The sequence below is a fragment of the Ranitomeya variabilis genome, chromosome 1 (genome assembly GCF_051348905.1).
Source record: "Ranitomeya variabilis isolate aRanVar5 chromosome 1, aRanVar5.hap1, whole genome shotgun sequence".
Taxonomy (NCBI): Eukaryota; Metazoa; Chordata; class Amphibia; order Anura; family Dendrobatidae; genus Ranitomeya; species Ranitomeya variabilis.
Window position 1 is genome coordinate 765,389,381 of NC_135232.1, and position 21,046 is coordinate 765,410,426.

The following is a 21,046-nucleotide window of genomic DNA, read 5'->3' on the forward strand; positions in this document are numbered from 1 at the left end:
AATGTCCAGCTATTTTTTTTTCTGTCTGTGATGTGAGGGGAAAGGAAGCCTCCAGACTGGTAGTTCCTGCGAGCGCTGCTATACAGCTCTGGCAAAAATTAAGAGACCACTGCATAATGTTCAGTTTTTCAGATTTTTCTCTTTATAGGTATATTTTTGTGTAAAATGTAAATTGCTCTTTTATTCTATAAACTACTCACAACATGTCTTCGAATTTCCCAGCACTAAATTTTGTATTTTTTTCCAAAAAATAAGAAATGGTCAAAATAACAAAAAAATGCATTGCTTGCAGACTTCAAGTAAAGAAAACAAGTTCATAATCATTTAGAAACAACAATACTAATGTTATAACCCAGGAAGAGTTCAGAAATCAATATTTTGTGGAATAACCATGATTTTTAATCACAGCTTTCAAGTGTCTTGGCATGCTTTCCACCAGTCTTTCACACTGCTTTTGGGTGACCTTATGCCACTCCTGGTACAAAAATTGAAGCAGTTCTTCTTTGTTTGATGGCTTGTGACTTTCCGTCTTCCTTTTGATTACATTCCAGAGATTTTTAATGGGGTTCAGGTCTGGATATTGGGCTGGCCATGACAGGGATTTGATGTGGTGGTCCTTCATCCACACCTTGATTGACCTAGCTTTGTGGCATGGCGCATTGTCCTGCTGGAAAAAACAGTCCTCAGAGTTGGGGAACATTGCCTGAGCAGAAGGAATCAACTGTTTTTCCAGGATGGCCTTGTATGCGGCTTGATTCATACATCCTTCGCAAAGATTAACCTGCCCAATTCCAGCCTTGCTGAGGCATCCTCAGATCATCACCAATCTTCCACCAAATTTCACAGTGGGTGCAAGACACTGTGGCTTGTACACCTCTCCAGGTCTCCGTCTAACCATTAGATGACCAGGTGTTGGGCAAAGCTACAAATTAGACTCATCAGAGATTACCTTACTCCAGTCCTCTGTGGTCCAATCCTTATGGTCTTTGGCAAACTTCAGCCTGGCTCTCCTTTGCTTCTCATTGATGAAAGGCTTTTTTCTACCTTTACATGACTTAAGCCCTGCCTCTAGGAGCCTGTTTTGAACTGTTTTTGCCATGCATTTCACCGCAGCTGCCATTTGCCATTCCTTTTGTAGATCACTTGATGTCTTCCTGCGGTTGCGGAATGACATTTGAATAAGATGACGGTCATCACGGTCAGTGGAGAGTCATTTTCACCCTCTGCCGGTCTGTGGCTTTGTTGTCTCCAATGTCTGCTGCTTGACCTTGTTGTAATGGACTGCAGTCTTAGAAATTTTAAGGATGGAGGCAACAAGACGCTCACTATATCCCTCTGTTAGTAAAGCCAGAATTGATCCCTTCTTTTCCTCACTCAATGCTTTTCTTTTCAACTCCTTTGGCATGGTTAAAAGTTATTTTTTCATTCCTATTACTTTTGGGATATTACGTGCATCTTTTTTGCCATGCAAAAGGATTGTGAACACCACAGCAGGGTTTTTTATACTTTCCTTTGTTAAATAAGATTTGGTTCAGGTGATCACCTAATCAGAAGCACATTAAGTAGAATGAAGTGTACTCTGGTTGGAATTCAACTGGAATGGAATGGCTGTCAGACATGTAAAGAAGCTGATTTTTATAAAACTGTGCAATCGTCTTTTAATTTTTGCTAGAGCTGTATGTGTTTTCACTGGGCAGGACTGTATATGAACTGTTTACTTTCTTTTGAGCCAGAAAGGCTGTTTTTCTTTTACCAGTTTTGGAGTTTTGGTTTATGAAGTAATAAACCACCCAGAGACTTTAACCAAATGTGGTCCTGTGTCTACCTCGAGGAGTAGCTAAGTGAGCCAACCTTCCACAAGTCATTGACAATTCAGAAGTAGAAGCACAGTGACCTGCGAACTCATTATTAAAATGTAGAAATAGCAGGAAGAATTACGGCCGCACTCACCGATCTTCTATGAAGTCCACTTTATTGAAAAAACATCTTCACGGCACGGGGGTGTTGGTACAAGGTTAGTGAGAGCCGAACGACGGCCGTTTTGCACCGACCAGGTGCTTCAACGGGTTCAATGAGTGGGCGGACGTGACGCCTCAAGAAGCGTGCACAACCAGTGCACCTCCCCACAGCACCACGCCGTCCAATCACGGCACAAGACATAAAAGCAATAAAAACAATATATCCTAGTTAAAAACAGTATTACCCAATACTGTTTTTAACTAGGATATATTGTTTTTATTGCTTTTATGTCTTGTGCCGTGATTGGTCGGCGTGGTGCTGTGGGGAGGTGCACTGGTTGTGCACGCTTCTTGAGGCGTCACGTCCGCCCACTCATTGAACCCGTTGAAGCACCTGGTTGGTGCGAAACGGCCTTCGTTCGGCTCTCACTAACCTTGTACCAACACCCCCGTGCCGTGAAGATGTTTTTTCAATAAAGTGGACTTCATAGAAGATCGGTGAGTGCGGCCGTAATTCTTCCTGCTATTTCTACATGACAGCATTTGTTCTTGGCCATAGCACCCGAGATCGCAGGCGGACCAGCCAGTACCTTCATACTCTGGAGTCCCATACAGGAATCGGTGGTGCGGGTTGCTGGTTTCTTTCACATTGCACTATTCATTATTAAAATGACCTATCTTGTCCAGAAATGCTATTTACCTGCAGATTTCCTGTTTTTTTTCTGTCTTTAACTGTTTTTGAGTTCTTTTGGCACTAAAGGTCACACATCTCACAAAATGTTGCAGAAATTGCACCAAAATACTGAAGTACTCAAAAATACACCAGGGGGCACTGGAATGGAGTTGTGCTAATATTGCAACTTTTTAAAAAGTCACAATTGATCAATTGAAAACATCTGCAATTGCTAAGCAGGTGAGAACATGTATAATAAACTTTAAAAGAGGAGCAAATACAATAATGTTTTGGGTGCAAACAAAAAAAGATGCAAAACTAGAAAAAAATAGGAGTAAAGGCTATGATGAATCGGAGCCACACTAGTAACCTACAGGTAAATTGTACAAATCCTGCTAAACTGATTTACTGGAAGCACGACTAGGGGGAGAACATGAATTTTGCTCTCTGTGGAGCTGCCAATCATCAGGGTGATGTAGGATGTTATTACAGTTACAGTTCACTGTATTGTGAGTGTGGCTGTAATCACTCTTAGGATAGGTTCACATTGCATTAGGGCAATCCGTTTAGCGCCAGCGCTAGCGGATTGCGCTAACGCAATGTTTTTGTAGGGGCCGCGTTTAGGGGTCGCGCTAATGTCCCCGCTCTCGCAGATCCCCGATCTGCGAGAGCGGGGAACGGACCTCGGGCGCGCTACAAAAGAACGGCACATCGCTAGTGCGAGCCGAAAAAGGCACGCGCTAGCGATGCACTACAGGCGAAATTTACATTGCTGTCAATGGGTGCGCTAACGGACCCGTTGCACGGCGTTAATTGCGACATTTTTGCCGTGCAACGCTGTCCATTAGCGATCATCCACTAACGCAATGTGAACCTAGCCTTACACACTTTGATTCACATTCTGCTATGCAGTGTGTGTTTGTGTGCAGTGTGTGTTTGTGCAGTGTGTGTGCAGTGTATGTTTGTGCAGTGTGTGTTTGTGCAGTGTGTGTGTGCAGTGTATGTTTGTGCAGTGTGTGTGCAGTGTGTGTTTGTGCAGTGTGTGTGGGCAGTGTGTGTAGTGTGTGTGCAGTGTGTGTTTGTGCAGTGTGTATGTGCAGTGTATGCTTGTGCAGTGTGTGCAGTGTGTGTTTGTGCAGTGTGTGTGCAGTGTATGCTTGTGCAGTGTGTGTGTGTAGTGTGTGTGTAGTGTGTGTTTGTGCAGTGTGTGTGTGCAGTGTATGCTTGTGCAGTGTGTGTGTGTAGTGTGTGTGTGTGCAGTGTGTGTGTGCAGTGTGTGTGTGCAGTGTATGTTTGCGCAGTGTGTGTAGTGTGTGTGCAGTGTGTGTTTGTGCAGTGTATGTGTGCAGTGTATGTTTGTGCAGTGTGTGTGCAGTGTGTGTTTGTGCAGTGTGTGTGTGCAGTGTATGTTTGTGCAGTGTGTGCGCAGTGTGTGTACAGCGCAGGCTGTCAATCCATGTTCTGCTCTCACGGTAATAACTCTCTGGAACCCCAGCCCCAATAACTGAAAGCAAGGGGCCACAGGGAGAACATAACTTTATTTTCTCGCTAAGGTCTCTATTCCAATAAGCCAGATACAATTCTATTTATCCTACTGCAGTGTTTATTATTAATGTTGTTAGCTGCATGAAGTGTTTTACACAAAGTCAAGCAACTTAAGAGCAACGGTATTAAACAAAATAAATATCCGCTACAATTATGGCTTTGAAAGGACTTGAATCATTTTTACATAAGCAAACAGCATATTGCAGCCGTCAGAGACAAGGAAATTGTTGATGAAAGACAGCAGATGTGGATCTGAATATTTTCTGCTTGTCTGGGAAGGCGCAATGAATGTTGTGTGTACGCTCCCAGGCTTCATTTGCACTCTGCACATTGCCATGCCAGCAGAAAGTTAAAAAACATGCGCAAGATACACATTTCTGTGAAAAAGTGTTTGCCCGCTTCCTGATTTCCTATCTTTTTGCATGTTTGTCACACGTAATGTTTCAGATCACCAGACAATTGTAAATATTACATAAAGATAACACAAGTAACCACAGAATTCAGTTTTTAAATGAAGGTCTTTATTAATAAGGGTAATAGAAATCCAAACCTAGAGGGACCTGTGTGAAAAAGGGATTGCCCCGTAAACCTAATAACTGGTTGGGCCACCATTAGCAGTATCAAGCGCTTGTGATAACTGGCAATGAGTCTTTTACAATTCTGTGGAGGAATTTTAGTTCACTCACCTTGAGACGTGCAGATTTTAGAATGGTATCACTTTTGGGTATTTTCTGTTATATTGACCCCCAAATTCACTTCAAATGTGAGGTGGTCCCTAAAAAATGGTTTTGTAAATTTTGTTGGAAAAATGAGAAATCGCTGGTCAACTTTTAACCCTTATAACGTCTTAACAAAAAAATTATGTTTTCAAAATTGTGCTGATGTAAAGTTGACGTGAAAGTGAAAGCTGAAGTGGAAATGCTATTCATTAACTATTTTGTGTGACACCACACTCTGATTTAAGGGTACAGCAATTGAAAATGTGAAAATTGCAAAATTTTCAAAATTTTTGCAAAATTTCCATTTATTTTCGTAAATAAACGCAAGTTATATCAAAGAAATTTTACCACTAACATGAAGTACAATATGTCATGAAAAAACAGACTCAGAATCAATGGGATACATTGAAGTGTTCCAGAGCTATAACCTCATAAAGTGACAGTGGTCAGAAGTGTGAGGCTATGTGCACAAGTTGCTGATTTGGCTGCGAATCCGCAGCAGATTGGCCGCTGCGGATTCGCAGCAGTTTTCCATGCGGTGTACAGTACCATGTAGGCCTATGGAAAACCAAATCCGCTGTGCACATGCTGCGGAAAATACCGGGCTGAAAAGCTACGTTGTATTTTCCGCAGCATGTCAATTCTTTGTGCGGATTCCACAGCGTTTTACACCTGCTCCTCATTAGGAATCTGCAGGTGTAAAACCGCAGGTGAAATCCACACAAAAACCGCAGGAATTTTGCGATAAATCCGCAGCTAAAACGCAGTGCGTTTTACCTACAGATTTTGCAGAAACGGTGCTGAAAAATCTGCACACAAATCCGCAACGTGGGCACATAGCCTAAAAATTGGCTTAGTCATTAAGTACCAAATTGGCTGTCATTAAGGGGTTAAAAATGTCAACTCGGCATACAAAAAAATAAGCCCTCACCCGGCCCCAGATGAAAAATGGAGACGCTACGGGTCTCAGAAAATGACTCAATTTGTTTTTAACATACTTTGCATTTTTTTCACCACTTAAATAGGAAGGAACCTAGACAAGTTTGGTATCTACGAACTCGTAATAACCTGGAGAATCATCATGGCAGGTCAGTTTTAGCATTTGGTGAACAGGGTAAAAAACAAAAAATAGTTGTTGTATTGCACTTTTTATGCAATTTCACCGCACTTGGAATTTTTTTCCCATTGTCCAGTACTTGATATTGTAAAACCGATGGTGTCTTTCAGAAGTACAACTTGTCCCGCAAAAAACAAGCCCTCACATGACCATATTGACAGAAAAATAAAAAAGCTATGGCTCTGCGAAGCAGGGGAGCAAAAAACAAAAACGCAAAAACGAAAATGTGCTGTGGCATGAAAAGGTTTAAGTTAGTTAGTAGTGGTTTAGTAAAGCTTCTTTCACACTAGCGTTGTTTGCTGTACGTCGCAATGCGCCGTTTAGGAGAAAAAACACATCCTGCAAAGTAGTCTGCAGGATGCGTTTTTTCCCCATAGATTTACATTAGCGATGCATTGCGACGTATGGCTACACGGCGCAACCGTCGTGCGATGGTTGCGTCGTGTTTTGGCGGACCATCGGCACAAAAAAAGTTACATGTAACTTTTTTTGCGCGTCATGTCTGCCATTTTTGACCCCGCATGTGCGGCCGAAACCCCGCCCCATCCTCCCCGAACCTTACAATGGGGCAGCGGAAGCGTTGTAAGACTGCTTCTGCTGCCCACGTCGGGCATCACTTTCATAACGCGCGTCGGCCCCGTGCCGACGCTAGTGTGAAAGAAGCCTAAGAGTAAGTTCGCTGACAGTTTTCTTTATCATAATTTTGTATAAATTTGTATACATTTAGTATTAACATTTTTTGTCTAGATCTTGTGTTTTTCATTTGTGACATATTCGTTTTTTAATCTGTGCCTCTTTTAAAGTCTGTTTACCAAACAAGTCTAATTTTTGTAACCTCCCATTTTAAGTCAGACCATTAGAGATGAGAGAGCACTAAAATGCTCAGGTACTCGTTGGTCGAACCGAGCAATTCCTAATGCTTGACTAACGAGTATAATGGGAATCAATGGGAAAGCCGAGCTTTTTTGGGGCAGACCCTACAAAGAGGTCTGGGGGGCAGTGAAAATATTAGTTTGGATGGGAAAAGTGCTGAATGGAAGGAGAACAGCATGGAAAAGACCCCTGGAAGCATCTCTGACTCTCAGATCACTGCTGAGAACAATGGCGTCACACTTTTACTGCACTTTAAGGAGTGACAATAAAACATTCCAATGAGAATTCAGTGCAATTTATGAAGGTAGCAAGAACTGCCGAAAATAAACGTAAAGTAAGACGTAAAGGAGGGCCTCATACACATTCTGTTCAAATTGTCGTATATTGATGCTCCTGAATGGTGAAAAACACAGGTAAAAAATGACCAAGTCAAAATTACACTTCAGGTTTCTCATTCACTTTGCTGTCATCAGACTGTGCTTCAGATTTTGTCACTAATCCGCGCCGAAATAATGCACAAAATCTGCAACGTGTGCACACAGCCTAAAATTTTGAACAAGTTTTGGTTGGTTTATATAGCAACGAACTGTACACAATTAGATGTAATATCCTATGGATGAGCAATATAATACCCATACATTTTGTAATACGTTTTTTGAGGGTTATATAGCAACTAAATGTAATCCAGACCACGATGGGTAAGCAATATAATAATTATAAAATTTTGAGCAATTTTTTTGAGGTGTATAAAGCAACTAAATTTACCCAAGAATATATAATACCCTATGAGTGAGAAATAGGATACCAATAAATTTGGAGCAAGTTTATGAGACTTATATAGCAGTAAAATGTACCCAAGAAGATGTAATACCATATGGACGAGGAATATAATACCGATAAATTTTGAAAATGTTTTTTGAGGCTTTTATAGCAACGAAATGCACCCAAAAAATGTTATACCCTATATATGAGCAATATAATACCAATAAATTTTGAACAAGTTTTTTGAGGGTTAAATACCAAGGAAATGTACTCCAGACCACGGAATAGTCTAATGGGTGATCAATATAATAATAATAAAATTTTGAAAACGTTTTTGTAGGATTATATACAAATGAAACGTACCCAAAAACACGTAATATTGTAATATTGTATGGCTGACAAATGTAACCCAACAACTTTTTTATCTTGTTTTGGAGTTTTATATATCACAAAAATGACCCCTAGAAAATGAAATAGTGTATAGATAAGAAATGTGAAGCAAAAAGCTAAATTTTCAAATGCTTTGTTTTACTGATATATACCACCAAAATAGGACAGAAAGCATGCCATACTGTATGGATAAGTAATGTAATCCTGAACTATTTTTATATGCTTTTTGTGTTTTACACACCACAATAATGCTGCAATAACCATTTTGAACTGTATAGATGAATCATTGAATCATAACAACATTTTGAACGAAAATATTTTGAAAGCATAGTTAATGTACTTATATAGTCAAAAAGGCTTTCCAGAAAGTGCAAAGCCAGACAGTAAAAATGATTAGGGTCATCTATAGATCCCTGAAAGGCAACAACTGGTGTGCCTCTTTAAAATATTGAATATTACAAACCCTTAATGTACTGCTGTCATCTGGTGGAGTGAAAAAGTATCGACTAATCCAGGCCTTGTTCATTTTTATAAGAGTGAGCGTGTCTGCATTCTCTGTTAACAGGCAAAACTGAAAGCCCCCTCAGGCAAGATGCTAGGGCAGCACAGCACCTCAAAGTCATAGAGGGACAGCTCATGACAGGTGTCCAACTTTGAGATCCAATAGTTGAAAGTTGCAGCAGAATTAGGGAGTACGCTCATTTGGATGGCCAGGTATTGCTTGACCATGTCTAAAAACTTCCCTCCTTGGCAAAAATACCCGGTCATCATGCACTGGGCTGGTGTCATGAAATTGCCACACGCCTTTGACAGTGTACCCCTGCCTATATTGTGTGTCTCTCAGGCCTCTGCTCTTTTCTTAGGCAAGGAAGCTTGTACCTTGCTACTAGAATTATCTGATGGGTATTTTTTCAACATATTTTCCACAATGGCCTTCTGGTATAGCACCATTTTAGAAGACCTCTCCATCTAAGGAAGAAGAGATGCAAAGTTCTCCTTGTAGTATGGGTCTAGCAGGGTGAATAACTAGTACTCTTTTTTGCCAAGATTAATTTAATGCTAGGGTCACTAGAATGGCATTGGTACATATAGTTGACCATATGTGTCACACTCCCTATGTCCACCATGATGACGACTCTCCATCTTCTCCCTCTCTTCCTCCTCATTCCCATCCTCAGCCCATCCACATAGAAGAGAAGGGACAAAGGTTGTGGCTACTAGGCTCTATTGCGTTAGCCACCAGCTCCTGTTCCTCCTCTCCCTCCTCCTCAGTGTCCACCTCCTCATTGTTATCCAATCCATGCTGAGCAGATGAGATGAGGCTGGGTTGACTACAACCTCTCTGTGTTATGTCTTCCTCCATCCCTACCTGGTCTGCATGCAAAGCTTCATTTTTAATTGTGAGCAGCGGCACAGAAGTGGGATTGTTGCACTGACAATGGCTTTATCGCCGCTCACCCTCTTTGTGGCATCCTCAAAAGTCTTGGACAACCAAACAAATGTCAGACATACATACCCACTCTTCTGTTATGTGAGGAGGCTGACCAGATTACCAAAGGGCAAGTTCAAGCTGGTACTCAACCACTGGCCTCTTCTGCTCACAAAGTCTTGCCAACATGTCTAGTGTGGAGTTCCAGTGTGTGGTGATGTCGCACACCAGTCAGTGAGCTGGCACTTGCATGTGCTGCCTCAGCAATGCCAGAGCGGCAGCAGCTGTAGCCAACTTGTAGAAATTGGTGCTATCGTGGCGTACATTGACCAGAAACTCAGGCAAACCTGTGTATGTTCTTAGAAACTGCTGGACTAGCAAGTTGAACATATGTACCAAGCATGGTATGTGTGTGAGCTTGCCAACCTTCACAGCTGCCACCAGGTTACGCCTATTATCACACACGACCATACCTGGTTGGTGGTTCAGCGGCAAAAGCCACAGATCGATCTGGTCTGTTATTCCTTTAAGTAACTCTATTGCAGTGTGCGGTTTGTTTCCTAGACAAATTAGCTTCAGCAGAGCCTGTTGTCGCTTTGCTGAAGCAGTGCTGTAGAGCTTCCAGTTTTTGGCTGATGTGGACGATGTGCTCTGAGATACCACAACAGAGATGGAGGATGAGAAGGAGCAGGAGTGGTTCCAGGAACTGTTGTAGAAGGGGAACGAAACCCTGATAAAAGTAGGGCCAGCAATCCTTGGCGTCGGGAGCACATGCGAAGTGCCAGGGTGTGACTCAGCCCCAGCCTCCACAATGTTCACCCAGTGTGCCGTCAGGGAAATGTAGCTTCTCGATCATTAAGTGTCAATCATTAAGCAGACAATGTAAGTGCGTTGGTAAAGGCATGAGTCATGTTCCTGAACACGTGCTGGTACAAGGCAGGGATGCCACATCGGGAGAAAAAGTGGCAGCTGGGGACCAAGTGCCAAATGACAGCTGCCGCCATGAGTCAGCAGAAATCCTGTGACTACCAGCTCAAATGGCAACATTTCAATGGCAAGCAGCCTGGAAATATGCCCAATTAGCATTTGGGCCTGTGTGTGGGTGGCTGGAAACTTTATTTTTTATTCCAAGACCCGGGGTAGGGACAGCTGAACGCTGGACTGTAACAAGGATTTGGAAGTGCCTGATGATGGTAAGTCAGAATGTGCAAGACAGGTGCAAGGCAAGAGGCATCTGTGCCAGTGTTTTGGCAAGTTATTGGGAAGCACCTAGCACAGGGGAAGAGGCAGTGATGTAACGAAATGGCACCAATTGTGTATCCACATATTCGACCCACCAAGTCGTGTGCTTAGATAACATGTGCCTAATTATTTTGGTGGTGGTTAGGTTCTTAATAGACATGCCCCTGCTGATCTTGGCATGGTACAGTTTGCAAAAGGCCATTTTGTTACTCTGAGAACTCTTTTTAAAAAAGTCCCAAACTGGGGAACACCTAACTTTATGACAGAGTGTCAGTGCTCTGCAGAACAGTTTCCTGCCTTGTCCATCTGGTTACCCCAGTGTCTCTTCCTGTCTCTGTTGATGCTGTTGATCTCTCCCCCTCAGCGCTGCTGGCCTCGCTCTGCATGCAAGTTTCCCAGGTTGAGTTGGTGATTTCGTCATTCACCACATTGTTTTCCACCACTGCACCCTGGTCCTCCTGACTTTGTGACTTAACAACAAGACTTCGCAGCAACTGTGTCTCATCATTATCTTCCTCCTTATCCCAAATTTGTGATTCCCCACTACCATATTCTTGTGGCTGTGGCTGCTCTAAGTTCTGTGCATCACTAAAGAGCATGTCATCCTGTCCCTCTTGGAGCATGCAGGTTGAGAGGCCACACTCAAGAAATGTTTTGGTAAAGCGCTCCTCTGAGTGTCCCAGTGTGGGATCAGTAGTTTTCTGGGACTCAACATGGTGGGAGGAAGGGAGAGCAGAGTGAGGATTAAATGATCCAGACTGTAGGCTGGTGAGACTGGACCATGTCGAAGACTGGGTGGTGCCACCAAGCATGCTGGAAGCAGTATGTGCTATCTAACTGACCACCATTTTTTACTGCTCTGGCTTCAGAAGTAGTGCACCGTGCTTCCCTGCAAAGTGGGATAGGAACCAATGTGTCATGGATGGTCGTGCTTCTTGTGCTCCAGCAACAGGCATAGTCGCAGCGGCCCCACGTCCTCGACATCTATGTGCACCATCATCAGCACATCCACTTCCTAGTCCCTTAGAGCACGTATTACGCATTTTTTTTTAAATAACACAAAATAGGACCTCAAAGCTTGCAATACTCTATGAATCAAAATAAATTAAATTTTTTGAGCCCCTTAAAAAAACTGGACCTATATATTTGCCAACAGACTGCACAGGCCTAATCCCTGTCTTCAGACTGGATTCTGTCACTCTTCCTGCTCCTGCGACTCTTTCTCCGAGCTTCATCACCACTATCAACACTACAGGCCTCTGATTTTTTATACTGTGCACACAGAGGCCTTGACAAGCACTTGCTCTCTACAATACAAAGTGTTACAGAGCTGTGCAAAGTGCGTCAGTGTGCCGAGCCAGGCAGCGGCTGACCTTTTATAACCTCTGATGATGTCACATGGCCAGCCAATCATAGTAATGCAACAACCAAGATGGCTACGACATTACAGTGACTCACAGGCAATTCCCTTATGCTTATTGGCTGCTTAAGAGGCACTAAAGATACTAGGCCAGGATTTAAGTTTGCACTCGAGCACTGCCCATTGCTCATCGAGTAACGAGCACATCCGAGCACCGTGATGCTCCAATGATAACCGAGTATAATCGAGAACGTTCGCTCATCCCCATCCAATTTATTATTCTAGTTGCTGCCTCTGAATACTCTAAAGCTTCTTAGAGATTTATAGAGGGTGAATATTATAAAGGGAACCTGCCATGTTTAGAATGGTATCTGATCTGCTTTCAGGATGTTACAGAGCATGAGGAGCTCATCATATTGATATACATTTTTGTGAGGAAAGTTTCAATAAACCTTGAATTTTATTAAATTAACTTTCTGGAGTTTGTATGCAAATGAGTCTAGTGAACGATTCCTATATGACGGTGCATGCAGAGAAAGCTGTCAGTCACTGAGTAGGACTGCCCACTGGACTCATTTGCGTGTAAACACTAGGCATTTCAATAAATAATATGCCTGTTACACTGAATCTTTTCAAACAAACCTACATTTCATTCTGCTCAACAGCTCCTTCTCTATACCATGCTGTCCATAGATTAGAGTGTTTTTAAAATGTGATAGATTCCCTTTTAAATGGGATAATAGAATTTTATCTCTTTTTTACGGTCTAAAATTTAGTTTGCTTTTCTTGTTGCTGCCTGGCACTGAGAACTGTTTTATAAAAGTTGAAATGAAGCATGAACCAAAATGTATATCTTTTTTCCACTGCAATTCTAGTCCACACCCCAGTTATCTATTGAACAGCCCACAACTCTGCAATATCCTTACTTCCTGATTGCTTGGAAGCATGGACTCCACCTTAACTGACTGTTCTGATCCTTGATCTTCATCCTGATAAAACACATGAACGGTCTGTCAGTGATTGTTTTGAGTTGACACCAATATCACTATATTTATACTTAATGATAACAGTGCATTTCAACACGCATATGACTAAAAAAGTGAGAGCCATAATTATGAAAATGCTCTAGAAATTGACTATGTTGGGTGCATTGGCATTGTGATTATGTTGTTGTGATAAGAGCCTTGTCAGGAGATGAGAGGAAGGGTGACAGAGGTGAGCAGCTAAATATTGAATAGTAGGGTTGAGCGAAACGGGTCGATCATTTTCAAAAGTCGCCGACTTTTGGCTAAGTCGGCGTCTCATGAAACCCGATCCGACCCCTGTGCTTGTCGGCCATGCGGTACGCGACTTTCGCGCCAAAGTCGCGTTTCAATGACGCGAAAAGCGCCATTTCTCAGCCAATGAAGGTGAACGCAGAGTGTGGGCAGCGTGATGACATAGATCCTGGTCCCCACCATCTTAGAGAAGGGCATTGCAGTGATTGGCTTGCTGTCTGCGGCGTCACAGGGGCTATAAAGGGGCGTTCCCGCCGACCGCCATCTTACTGCTGCTGATCTGAGCTTAGGGACAGGTTGCTGCCGCTTCATCAGAAGCAGGGAGAGCGTTAGGCAGGGTCCACTAACCACCAAACCGCTTGTGCTGCAGCGATTTCCACTGTCCAACACCACCTTCGGTGTGCAGGGACTGTGGAAGCTATTTTTTTTTTTTTTTCCCCTCAGCGCTGTAGCTCATTGGGCTGCCCTAGAAGGCTCCGTGATAGCTGTATTGCTGTGTGTACGCCACTGTGGAAACCAACTGCTTTTTTCAAAGCACATATCCTCTTGTTCCTTCCTTTCTGCACAGCTATCTTTTCTGTTTTTCCACACTTTTTATTTAATTTGTGCATCAGTCCACTCCTATTGCTGCCTGCCATACCTGGCTTACATTACTGCAGGGAGATAGTAATTGTAGGACAGTTTTTTTTTTTTTTTTGTTTTTTTTTTTTGTGGGAGATTAAGATTGGCATTTCTGCTACAGTGCCATCCCTGTGTGTGCCATCTCTCACTGAGTGGGCCATAGAAAGCCTATTTATTTTTTCCGTGATTTGTGTTCTAAAATCTACCTCAACACAAAAACAGTACATCAATCAGTGGGAGAAAAATATTGGCCTCAGTCAGGGCTTGTGTGCCACTGCTGTGTGTGCTATCTCTCATTCAGTGGGCTATAGCAAGCCTATTTTTTTTTTTTTTTTTTAATATTATTTGGTTTCTAATTCTCCCTGAAAAAAAAAAAAAAAACCTAAAAAAACAGTGGGAGAATAATATTGCCCTTTCAGCTTGTGTGCCAGTCTTGACTCCTGGGTGTGCCACCTCTCTCCCTCTCATTCAGTGGGCCATAGAAAGCCTATTTATTTTTTTTTTTAAATATTATTGGGTTTCTAAAGTCTCCCTGAAAAAACAAAAAATACATAAAAAAACAGTGGGAGAGTAATATTGCCCTTTCAGCTTGTGTGCCAGTCTTGACTCCTGGGTGTGCCACCTCTCTCCCTTTCATTCAGTGGGCCATAGAAAGCCTATTTATTTTTTCCGTGATTTGTGTTCTAAAATCTACCTCAACACAAAAACACTACATCAATCAGTGGGAGAAAAATATTGGCCTCAGTCAGGGCTTGTGTGCCACTGCTGTGTGTGCTATCTCTCATTCAGTGGGCTATAGCAAGCCTATTTTTTTTTTTTTTTTTTTTTTTAATATTATTTGGTTTCTAAAGTCTCCCTGAAAAAAAAAAAAAAACATAAAAAAACAGTGGGAGAGTAATATTGCCCTTTCAGCTTGTGTGCCAGTCTTGACTCCTGGGTGTGCCACCTCTCTCCCTTTCATTCAGTGGGCCATAGAAAGCCTATTTATTTTTTCCGTGATTTGTGTTCTAAAATCTACCTCAACACAAAAACACTACATCAATCAGTGGGAGAAAAATATTGGCCTCAGTCAGGGCTTGTGTGCCACTGCTGTGTGTGCTATCTCTCATTCAGTGGGCTATAGCAAGCCTATTTTTTTTTTTTTTTTTTTAATATTATTTGGTTTCTAAAGTCTCCCTGAAAAAAAAAAAAAAACATAAAAAAACAGTGGGAGAGTAATATTGCCCTTTCAGCTTGTGTGCCAGTCTTGACTCCTGGGTGTGCCACCTCTCTCCCTTTCATTCAGTGGGCCATAGAAAGCCTATTTATTTTTTGGTTTTTTTAATATTATTTGGTTTCTAAAGTCTCCCTGAAAATAAAAAAAAAAAATACATAAAAAAACAGTGGGAGAGTAATATTGCCATTTCAGCTTGTGTGCCAGTCTTGACTCCTGGGTGTGCCACCTCTCTCCCTCTCATTCAGTGGGCCATAGAAAGCCTTGTTTTTTTGTTTTTTTTTTAATATTATTTGGTTTCTAAAGTCTCCCTGAAAATAAAAAAAAAAAACATAAAAAAACAGTGGGAGAGTAATATTGCCATTTCAGCTTGTGTGCCAGTCTTGACTCCTGGGTGTGCCACCTCTCTCTCTAATTGTGGGCCATAGAAAGCCTATTTATTTTTTGGTTTTTTTAATATTATTTGGTTTCTAAAGTCTCCCTGAAAATAAAAAAAAAAAAAACATAAAAAAACAGTGGGAGAGTAATATTGCCCTTTCAGCTTGTGTGCCAGTCTTGACTCCTGGGTGTGCCACCTCTCTCCCTTTCATTCAGTGGGCCATAGAAAGCCTATTTATTTTTTGGTTTTTTTAATATTATTTGGTTTCTAAAGTCTCCCTGAAAATAAAAAAAAAAAATACATAAAAAAACAGTGGGAGAGTAATATTGCCATTTCAGCTTGTGTGCCAGTCTTGACTCCTGGGTGTGCCACCTCTCTCCCTCTCATTCAGTGGGCCATAGAAAGCCTTGTTTTTTTGTTTTTTTTTTAATATTATTTGGTTTCTAAAGTCTCCCTGAAAATAAAAAAAAAAAACATAAAAAAACAGTGGGAGAGTAATATTGCCATTTCAGCTTGTGTGCCAGTCTTGACTCCTGGGTGTGCCACCTCTCTCTCTAATTGTGGGCCATAGAAAGCCTATTTATTTTTTGGTTTTTTTAATATTATTTGGTTTCTAAAGTCTCCCTGAAAATAAAAAAAAAAAATACATAAAAAAACAGTGGGAGAGTAATATTGCCCTTTCAGCTTGTGTGCCAGTCTTGACTCCTGGGTGTGCCACCTCTCTCCCTTTCATTCAGTGGGCCATAGAAAGCCTATTTATTTTTTGGTTTTTTTAATATTATTTGGTTTCTAAAGTCTCCCTGAAAATAAAAAAAAAAAATACATAAAAAAACAGTGGGAGAGTAATATTGCCATTTCAGCTTGTGTGCCAGTCTTGACTCCTGGGTGTGCCACCTCTCTCCCTCTCATTCAGTGGGCCATAGAAAGCCTTGTTTTTTTGTTTTTTTTTTAATATTATTTGGTTTCTAAAGTCTCCCTGAAAATAAAAAAAAAAAACATAAAAAAACAGTGGGAGAGTAATATTGCCATTTCAGCTTGTGTGCCAGTCTTGACTCCTGGGTGTGCCACCTCTCTCTCTAATTGTGGGCCATAGAAAGCCTATTTATTTTTTGGTTTTTTTAATATTATTTGGTTTCTAAAGTCTCCCTGAAAATAAAAAAAAAAAATACATAAAAAAACAGTGGGAGAGTAATATTGCCCTTTCAGCTTGTGTGCCAGTCTTGACTCCTGGGTGTGCCACCTCTCTCCCTTTCATTCAGTGGGCCATAGAAAGCCTATTTATTTTTTGGTTTTTTTAATATTATTTGGTTTCTAAAGTCTCCCTGAAAATAAAAAAAAAAAATACATAAAAAAACAGTGGGAGAGTAATATTGCCATTTCAGCTTGTGTGCCAGTCTTGACTCCTGGGTGTGCCACCTCTCTCCCTCTCATTCAGTGGGCCATAGAAAGCCTTGTTTTTTTGTTTTTTTTTTAATATTATTTGGTTTCTAAAGTCTCCCTGAAAATAAAAAAAAAAAACATAAAAAAACAGTGGGAGAGTAATATTGCCATTTCAGCTTGTGTGCCAGTCTTGACTCCTGGGTGTGCCACCTCTCTCTCTAATTGTGGGCCATAGAAAGCCTTTTTATTTTTTTCCTTCATTTGTGTTTTAAAATCAACCTCAACACAAAAACACTACATCAATCAGTGGGAGAAAAATATTGGCCTCAGTCAGGGCTTGTGTGCCACTCCTGTGCGTGCCATCTCTCATTCAGTGGGCCATAGAAAGCCTTGTTTTTTTGTTTTTTTTTTAAATATTATTTGGTTTCTAAAGTCTCACAGAGAAAAAAAAAAAAATAAATTAGGTGGGAGATTAATATTGACATTAGTGCTTGAGTGACAGTCCTGCGTGTGTGTCATCTCTGTGATTTGGTGTCACAGAAAACAGAGTGTGTAACATTGTGCCTGATTTTCCTTGTGGTCTCACCAACCTGTTAAGGGATATTGAAATCATACTGAAGTTATAGCTCACCGTGTAAGTTGTTTGACAGCAACAAATAAAGTTAGTTTGGTTACGATTTTTAAACAATGAGGAAGTCTGGTGCAAGAGGTCGTCGTGGGCGTTCATTGTCAGCTGGTAATGATGGTAGTGGTAGTGGAGCATCAGGTGGTCGTGGGGATAAAAATATTCCACCTAAGTCTGGAGCTGTGGAGCCAGTTTCGTCGTCAGGCTACACAAGGCCTCGAACGCTCTCTTTTCTGGGAGTAGGAAAACCGCTTTTAAAGGCTGAGCAGCAACAGCAAGTTTTGGCTTACATTGCAGACTCAGCCTCTAGCTCTTTTGCCTCCTCTTCCGAAACTGGTAAATGTAAAAGCAGCGCGTCGCTTGTGGATGTTCACGGTCAGGGACAAGTCGCTTCCTTGTCCTCCTCAGCAAAAACTACAACAAGAGAGAAGGATGCAGCAGGCGACACAACGGGTCACTCCATGGAGCTCTTTACACATACCGTCCCTGGCTTAGAAAGTGAAACATTTAACAGGCCATGCCCATTACAAGTAGATTCTGACATGGAGTGCACTGATGCACAGCCACAGCCAGAGTACTATGCTGCTCCTTTGACTCAGACCACCACATTGCCCTCTCAGGGTACAGATCCACAATCAGACCCTGATGAGACTATGTTGCCCCGCCACGAACGCTATACCACCGACCGACACAGTGACACAGACGAAGTTGCACACGAGCTCGAAGAGGAGGTAATAGATGACCCAGTTATTGACCCCGATTGGCAGCCATTGGGGGAACAGGGTGCAGGCGGCAGTAGTTCAGAAGCGGAGGTGGAGGAGGGGCCGCAGCAGGCATCAACATCGCAACAGGTTCCATCTGCCGGGCCCGTATCTGGCCCAAAACGCGTGTCAAAGCCAAAACCTGTTGGAGGACAGCGTGGCCATCCGGTTAAAGCTCAGTCTGCAATCCCTGAAAAGGGATCCGAGTCTAGGAAGAGTGCAGTCTGGCATTTTTTTAAACAACATCCAACTGATCAGCGCAAAGTCATCTGTCAAAAATGTTCAACTAGCTTAAGCAGAGGTCAGAATCTGAAAAGTCTAAATACTAGTTGCATGCATAGACACTTAACCACCATGCATTTTCAAGCCTGGACTAACTACCAAACGTCCCTTAAGGTTGTAGCACCCTCGGCCAATGAAGCTAGTCAGCAACGCAACATCCCTTCCGTCACTGTAAGGCCACCATTTTCCGCACCACCGGCAGTATCTGTGCAGGTTTCTTTGCCAGCCAAAAGCAGTCAGGGTCAGGGAATCACCAGTTTAGTAGGAGGAAATATTGCATCTAGGGCACCGGCGGAAACAATACCGTCTCCAACCGTCTCTCAGTCTGCCATGTACACCGGCACACCCGAAAGTTCCACGATCTCCTGCTCTCCAGTCCAGCTCACCCTACATGAGACTCTGGTTAGAAAAAGGAAGTACTTATCCTCGCATCCGCGTACACAGGGTTTTAACGCCCACATAGCTAGACTAATCTCGTTAGAGATGATGCCCTACCGTTTAGTTGAAAGCGAAGCTTTTAAAGCCCTGATGGAGTACGCTGAACCACGATACGAGCTACCTAGTCGACACTTTTTTTCCAGAAAAGCCATCCCAGCCCTGCACCAGCATGTTAAACAGCGCATCGTCCATGCACTTAGGCAATCTGTGAGTACAAAGGTGCACCTGACTACAGATGCATGGACCAGTAGGCATGGCCAGGGACGTTATGTGTCCATCACGGCACACTGGGTGAATGTGGTGGATGCAGGGTCCACAGGCGACATCAATTTAGGGACAGTTGTGCCTAGCCCACGGTCTAGGAAACAGTTGGCTGTAGGCGTTCGCACCCCCTCCTCCTCCTCCTCGTCCTCCTGCAGAAGCTACAGCTCTTCCACAGAACGCAGTCGGCCAACCACTCCATCGGCAGATGACACTGTTGCACACCAGTTGTCCCATTATGGGCCAGCTACTGCCAAGCGTCAGCAGGCTGTATTGGCTATGAAGTGTTTGGGCGACAACAGACACACCGCGGAAGTTCTGTCCGAGTTCTTGCAACAAGAAACGCAGTCGTGGCTGGGCACAGTAGATCTTGAGGCAGGCAAGGTAGTGAGTGATAACGGAAGGAATTTCATGGCTGCCATCTCCCTTTCCCAACTGAAACACATTCCTTGCCTGGCTCACACCTTAAACCTGGTGGTGCAGTGCTTATTGAAAACTTATCCTGGGTTCTCCGACCTGCTCCTCAAAGTGCGTGCACTTTGCTCACATATCCGACGTTCGCCTGTACACGCCAGCCGTATGCAGACCTATCAGCGGTCTTTGAACCTTCCCCAGCATCGCCTAATCATAGACGTTGCAACAAGGTGGAACTCAACACTGCACATGCTTCAGAGACTGTGCGAACAGAGGCGTGCTGTTATTTATTTGTGGGAGGATACACGGGCAGGCAGTAGGATGGCAGACATGGAGTTGTCAGGTGTGCAGTGGTCGAAGATACAAGACATGTGTCAAGTCCTTCAGTGTTTTGAGGAATGCACACGGCTGGTTAGTGCAGACAACGCCGTAATAAGCATGAGCATCCCCCTAATGCGTCTGCTGATGCAAAGTTTGACGCACATAAAGGAGCAGGCGTCTGCACCAGAGGAAGAGGGAAGCCTTGATGACAGTCAGCCATTGTCTGGTCAGGGCAGTGTACAGGACGAGGTAGCGGGCGAAGAGGAGGTGGAGGACGAGGAGGATGATGGGGATGAGTATATTTTTAATGCGGAAACTTTCACGGGGGCACAGGAAATTGGTTGCGTGTCACGGCCGGGTTCTGGTTTTTTGAGGGACACAAGTGACGTAGATTTGCCTGCAACTGCCCCTCAACCAATCACAACCGGAGATTTGACAACTGGAACTTTGGCCCACATGGCGGATTATGCCTTACGTATCCTAAAAAGGGACACACGCATTACGAAAATGATGAACGATGACGATTACTGGTTGGCCTGCCTCCTTGATCCACGCTATAAAGGCAAATTGCAAAATATTATGCCACATGAGAACTTGGAACTAATATTAGCAACCAAACAATCAACTCTTGTTGACCGTTTGCTTCAGGCATTCCCAGCACACAGCGCACGTGATCGTTCTCACACAAGCTCCAGGGGGCAGCAGACTAGGAGTGTTAGGGGTGCACACATCAGAAGTGGCGTTGGACAGAGGGGTTTTCTGACCAGGTTGTGGAGTGATTTTGCTATGACCGCAGACAGGACAGGTACTGCTGCATCAATTGAAAGTGACAGGAGACAACATTTGTCCAGTATGGTTACTAACTATTTTTCATCCCTTATCGATGTTCTCCCTCAACCGTCATTCCCATTTGATTACTGGGCCTCCAAATTAGACACCTGGCCAGAATTGGCAGAATATGCATTGCAGGAGCTTGCTTGCCCGGCAGCAAGTGTCCTATCAGAAA

General features: G+C 42.9%; 1 protein-coding gene across 4 annotated transcripts in view; it reads right to left on the reverse strand.

Moving 5' to 3' along the window:
• Nucleotides 1-21,046, reverse strand: part of TBXA2R (thromboxane A2 receptor) — a 218,747-nt gene that overhangs the window by 125,840 nt on the left and 71,861 nt on the right. For 2 of the 4 annotated variants that reach the window (XM_077271915.1, XM_077271917.1), the window contains exon 1: nucleotides 12,995-13,061. The exons of the other annotated variants lie outside the window; for them this stretch is intronic. The gene's annotated coding sequence lies outside the window, so the exon portion shown is untranslated. Of the gene's footprint in view, nucleotides 1-12,994; nucleotides 13,062-21,046 lie in introns of those variants that run through there. 4 annotated transcript variants of the gene reach the window in all.